Source organism: Myotis brandtii, unplaced genomic scaffold, assembly GCF_000412655.1.
Source record: "Myotis brandtii unplaced genomic scaffold, ASM41265v1 scaffold246, whole genome shotgun sequence".
Classification (NCBI taxonomy): Eukaryota; Metazoa; Chordata; class Mammalia; order Chiroptera; family Vespertilionidae; genus Myotis; species Myotis brandtii.
The window spans coordinates 538162-543314 of record NW_005359310.1 but is presented as its reverse complement, the minus strand read 5'-3'; the positions used below and the strand labels follow the sequence as shown (position 1 = coordinate 543314).

The 5153-nt window shown below is 59.2% G+C and overlaps 1 non-coding gene across 1 annotated transcript; it reads right to left on the bottom strand.

Annotated features, from left to right (window-relative positions):
* Positions 1-943: 943 nt before the first annotated feature.
* On the bottom strand, positions 944-1016 carry TRNAH-GUG. Its single transcript has one exon. It is a non-coding gene; the product is annotated as a tRNA-His (tRNA).
* Positions 1017-5153: the final 4137 nt, after the last annotated feature.

Sequence of the window (5153 nt, the reverse complement as noted above, 5' to 3'; positions counted from 1 at the left end):
CCCAAATGACTCGTTTGCGCCCAAGGACTCGGTCGGCTCAGAGAACAGACCTGCCGTGACTTTCCACTCGGCACCGACCGAGCCCTGGGTGCTCCGGGGAGCAGAGCCTTCAGCTGTGACTTCTCCCGGGAGGGACCCGGCCATGAGGGAGCCGAGAGGGCTGGGATGCACGCAGGGCAGGGTGGGCACACGCAGAGCGGGATGGGCACACGCAGGGCGGGGTGGGCACACGCAGGGCGGGGTGGGCACACGCAGGGCGGGGTGGAGGGACACAGGCTCAGAGCTTGTGCTGCTTCCACGGGAAGCTTGTTGTTTTTTTTTTTAATTTTCCCTGTCGGTGCAGTAACACACTCACGTGGCACGGAGCTCAGCAGGCACCGCAGCGTGCAGGCAGGAAGGCCCCTCCCTCCCGCCCCAGCCACAGATCCCCAGGTCCTCTCCCCAGGGCGGCCGCGTTCCCAGTTCTCGGGTGTCGGGTCAGGGTGTGCATGGCACAGACACACACAGAGCTCCTTTCTTTGCACGCAGGTGGCGCCCTGTGTCCCTTGCTGTTCGTCTCCGATTGTCATAGTTCAGTATCAACACGTGAGACTTTCTCGTCGTCGCTCACAATACCCCATTGTCAGGAGGTGCCTCATGTCCTTCAGCCAGAGCTCCTGGTGGCCGTGAAGGTGTGTCGTGGTGCTGGTGCAGGGAACACGGGCCCAGCGCACGTCTGCTCACTCACCGGGGGCAGGAGCACTAGTCGGGGAGTATATGCTTTGGCCATTACAATTTTTTTTTAATCCTCACCTGAGGATATTTTCCTATTGATTTTAGGGAGAGTGGAAGAGAGAGGGAAAGACAGAGAAACATCCATGTGAGAGAAACACATCGATTGGTTGCCTCCTGCAGGTGCCCCGACCAGGGCCCGGGCCAGGGAGGAGCCTGCAACCCAGGTACGTGCCCTTGACTGGAATTGAACCCGGGACCTTCTGGTCCACAGGCTGACGCTCTATCCACTGAGCCACACCGGCCATGGCTGTTTGGCCATCCTGATGGCTCTTGCCAGATGCACCTCCATGGAGGGCTTGCCCACGCCGCTCTCCGCGGGCAGTGCCACTGTCCACCCCCACCAGGTCTGTGCTACTGCGTGTGATCTCTGCCAGTTCGATAAGGGAAACCATTTCTCTCTACTTCCCCCCAGAACTTCTTGGTTCACATTATAGGGAAGTTGCAGAGCAGCAGGCACACGCCCAGCGCAGGTTGGTTGATGTGTCTCCGGCTGCCTGACGGCTGAAGGCCGTTTCCGTTCCTTCTGTGGAGGAGCCGACTGCCCTCGGCCGACCGTCAGGCTTCGGTTTTTAACGGGTTTTGTCGACATTGTTTCTGGAGAAGCTTTGTGCTCCCCTGGGCTCGAGGTTCGCTTGGGGCTGAGAAGGATGTAAACGCGTAGCTGGAGTCTGTGTCTCATGCAGACACACACGCAGAGTCATGGGGCGCTCGCAGTGGGATCTGCTCTGAGAAATGCGTCCTTAGGCGAAGGCGTCGCTGCGCGTGTCAGCGCGACGGGCACAGACCTGGAGGGCACGGCCTGTCCTGGCTGCAGACCTGCGTGTGCCACGGCCGGGTCCTGTCGGCAGCCGCCTCCAGTGCACGTGTTTGTGCGTCTGAGCATGTCGGAGCCCAGACAAGACAGTGCAGATGTGATTCAGGAGTGAGTGGGTTTGCCTGGACGCGGCGCCCACCGCGAGGGGCTTGCGGGACTGGGAGTTGCTCTGGTGCGTGTGTGTGTGCGAGGGAGTGAATGTCAAGGCCTGGACATGCTGGACCCGTCCGCAGACTATAACGCTGCCCACAGCTCGGCCCCGCCTCTGCCGACAGTCGGGAACGGCACACGGACCTGTGCCTGTGCTCCATGGGCGGGGGTTGGGGGTGGAGGGGCTGGGACACTGAGACAGGCTGCTACGGTGTGGACGCCACCGTCCTGGCTGCCGGAGGGAGTGGCCCGAGGCGCCACTCAGATGGAGCGAGAAAGGAGCCTGGAGGGTGGCCGTGGCACCTGCTCCCTGGGCCGGGGTCAGACGAAGGGGCTTTGTGGTCCTCAGAGCAGAGGCGTGGACGCGGAGGTGCAGACCCGGGGGCTCAGCCGTCCGCCTCCAGCGGAGCTCCGTGCCCTTAAGCTGAGGGAGCCTCACTCTTACCCGTCAGCTACTCCGTGCCTTTGGGTTCGAGAATTGGTCGTATTTAGGTTTAAAGTCGTTGTTGACAGTTAAGGCCTTGGTCCTGCCATCGCTCTCTGGCTGTCGTTATGAATTGGTAACGTCAATCGATTGAATGTTTTGATTCCTTCCTCTTTATCTCTTGTGTAGCTGCTATATTTTTTCTTTTGTGGTTACCATGAGTTACACAGAACATCTATAGTTGCAACCATCTATTTTAAGTTAAGACCTTAATTTTACAAAAAGTCTCTGTTTTTTATCACCCATAGATGTCAAAATTTACATTTTAAAAATATGTTTTTACTGATTTTATTTTTTAAAATAGATTTTTATTGATTTCAGAGAGGAAGGGAGAGGGAGAGGGAGAAGAAACATCAGTGATGAGAGAGAATCATGGATCGGCTGCCTCCTGTACACCCCACACTGGGGATGGAGCCCACAACCAGGCATGTGCCCTTGACTGGAATCAAACCCCAAACGCTTCCGTCTGCAGAGCCAAACCAGATAGGGCACAATTTACATGTTTTTGTATTGTGTCTCCGTTAACAAATTATTGTAGCCATAGTGATTTTCAACACTTTTGTCCTTTAACTTTTACATGAAAGTGGTTAGCACACCACCATGTAATGCCGGGTAGCGCTGTGTCGGCCACCAGGCCCTGCACGCGAGGCTGGTCTCGGAGGTCACGGGTTATGAGCAAACGGTCTGTCATGTTGTAGGTAAAGGCCCGGCCTCGCCGCGAGGTTGGGTTTGCTGCCAGCTGCGGGCGGTTTCACAGACCAGGCTCAGCTTGCTGTTCACCTGTGCAGGGGCCGGGAGTTGTGAGGGAGGGCTGGAGAGTAGGGGTGCCCGGGTGCGCCCCCCTGCTGGTCATGTGTGTGTGTGTGTGTGTGTGTGTGTCCGTGTGTCTGTCCCTCCTTCCCTCCCTCCCTGTCCCTTTCATTATTTCTCAAGTTTTAGCTCTCTGGGTCTCTTTTGATCTCTGCTCTCTCCCTCTCCCTCCTTCCCTCCTCCTGATCTCCCGCTGACAGTGCCTCCCTCCTCAGCCCTCCCCTTGCTCCCCAGTGTACACACACACACACACACACACACTCACACACTCACACTCACACTCACACTTTGTCTTCTATACCATGTATTTACTGTACCTTTTCTATGTTTGGGTAGGTTTACATCCACAAATACTTGCCGTTGTGTTGCAATTACCTACAGCGTTCAGTCCGATAACCTGCCGTGCAGGTTTGCAGGAGGAGCTGGGCTGTATAGAGCAGCGGCCTGGTGTGCCCTGGGCGGCCTCTCGCTTGTGTAAGTGCATCCGATGTTGACGCAGTGACGCAATCCCGTTGCTAAGCGATGCATGACTTGACGATGTCCTCACCTTGACGGGCGTCTACATTTTCACGTCGTCCCTTCCCTTGGAGCTCGAAGGGCTCCTCCCAGGTTCCCCTCAGGCAGGTCGCGTGCGGAGGAGCCGTCGTTCTCGGTTTCTGGAGGCCGCCTTTCGGGGAGAGTGCGCGTGCGATGTTTCCTGTGAACGGGTCGCCCACCCTCTTGGGCCCACAGGGGCTGCTGAGGCCTCTGCTTGGAGGGTTTTCTTCTCTTGCTCTGAGAAGTGAGGGTGAACAGTCTTGAAACAGATGGAAAATTAGACGTAAACTTAACATTAGAAATTTCACGACGAAAACTAAATCGAATTCGTTGAGTGGAGTCACCGCAGAAGGGAGAGGAGAGAAGAGTTGTTTAACTTGGAGATGGAGCAACAGGAACTGCCCCGTCTGGCCCGCGGGGACTGCGATTAACGAGAGAAAACGACCAGCACAGGCCTCTCCCGTGAAGTCCCCGAGGCGGAGAGGGGGCGCAGGCGTGCGTGAGGGGCTGTGGGAAGGAGGAGTGAGCCTGTGTGCGGGCAGCCATTTCTGAAGACGAGGAAGATGGTTTGGGACCCCGAGGGCAGAGACCGTCCGAGGGCCGAGGCTGGAAGAGCTCGGGGTGCCGCTCCCCGTCTCCAGGGAGAGGGAGAGACGCCAGTGGTGAGAGCATCATGGACCGCTGCCTCCTGCGCGCACCCTACTCGGGATCGAGCCTGCAAGCCGGGCCTGTGCCCCGACCGACCGACCGACCGACCGGGAATCAAACCGCGACCTCCCGGTTCATAGGTCGTCGCTCAGCCATGGGTCTGTCTCCACAGGGTCTCTTCTGAGTGTGTGTTTCCCTGTTGGGGACAGAAGGGGGTCGGGCACAGGAGCAGACGTTCCGAGTCCCGCGTCCGCCAGGTGGGGAGCAGTGGCTGCGGGTCCCACCTGAGACTGTCCTGCGGGTGAGCCTGTGCCCAGCTCTGCTCCCGCCCTGGCCCTGGCGTGCTGCACTGACCCTGAGAAGGTGGCCGGAGAGGACGTGGAAGTGCGTGTGCGCTGAGGCTGTGCCTGCAGGGAGGGAGGGCTGCCTGCGGCCACTCGCTCTGCGTCTCCTGGCCCTGACACTGCTGAGGCTTCGGCTCTTTGGCCCGAGTTTGCCTCCGGAGCCTCCGGAGCCAGGACACGTGTCTGAGCAGGTTCCTGCGCACCGACCGCAGCCGGGACCCGGGACAGAGCAGCGGGTTTCACGCTGAACTCAGGTGGGGAGCGCTGTGAGGAAGGGGTTCTGGGTCCCACGGACCCCGGGTCCCCCGAGTTTCCTGCTCGGATTGGTCAGTTTAAGGGTGTCCGCTCGGAGGCAGCAGATCTGGGCTTTGGCTCCCACGCGAAGGAGGGTTTGCTGGGACACGGGGTGTGGCACGGCTGGAAGAAGCGGGGAGCTCGTCCTCAGAAGGGACCGGCGCCCGAGCCCCCACCCTCCTCCGGGGAGGGACCCCTGGGGGCGAATGAGGCCCCCATCCAGGTCCCCTCCTTCCTGCACAGAAGGCAGACCCCGGGGGGAGGCCCCGGCCTGCAGGCAGGGCGGCCTGAGTCCCGA